The sequence below is a fragment of the Lampetra planeri genome, chromosome 4 (assembly GCF_965212315.1).
Source record: "Lampetra planeri chromosome 4, kcLamPlan1.2.h2, whole genome shotgun sequence".
Taxonomy (NCBI): Eukaryota; Metazoa; Chordata; class Hyperoartia; order Petromyzontiformes; family Petromyzontidae; genus Lampetra; species Lampetra planeri.
In genome coordinates this window covers 8,286,200-8,287,117 of record NC_136110.1, presented here as the reverse complement: position 1 = coordinate 8,287,117, position 918 = coordinate 8,286,200, and positions in this window count along the sequence as shown.

Below are 918 nucleotides of genomic sequence, written 5' to 3'. Positions count from 1 at the left end.
GAAAATATTTCCATACCCAGGACAACACACCCAGTATAACCACTCCATGGCCGCAGCTACTTAGTCACGTGCCATCGATGCTCGTCTAATAGAGACCCAGACACTATTCAGTGAGAAGTCAAGCTCTGAGGACAGAGTCATCCATTACACTGTGTAACAATTTTTGTTGTTGTTCCTGGGTAGTAAGTATTATTTCCTAATTGCTTATGCCTCAAAAGAACAGAAAATTTATATTATTCCCCACAAACTTTGCTTTCGTGACCAGGACAGTGATTCATCTTCTTGGTTCTTTCGGTAAAGTCACGTAGAAGGGAAGTAATAAAATAATAAAAATAAAACATAATAAAATAATTCTCACGACGTTTCGGCCACAACGCAAGCAGCCGTCTTCAGGTGGGGAACAGGTCTGTCAAGTAGACAGACCTGTTCTCTTCAGGTGGGGAACAGGTCTGTCAAGTAGACAGACCTGTTCTCTCTGTCTACTTGACAGACCTGTTCTCCACCTGAAGACGGCTGCTTGCGTTGTGGCCGAAACGTCGTGAGAATTATTTTATTATGTTTTATTTTTATTATTTTATTACGTCCCTTCTACGTGACTTTACCGAAAGAACCAAGAAGATGAATCCCTGCAGTCACGAAAGCTTTAAATCGAAACAGGACAGTGATATTTTGAAATTTACCTATTTCCAATGAGAAACGGGCGAATTTGTGACTTTTCGTTCACGTAAAGTCAGAAAAAAATAACATGAATCAAAATGAACATGTATTTATATTAAATTTATATAAAAATGACTACAAAAGATTTAGACACCAAAGCGCACTACCACAGGCGGGACTGGCCACAGTGGACCGAGTTCTCTGTGGGGAGGAACAACGTCAAGTGGGAGCCACTGGTGGACCCCCGGAAGGTGCTGATGC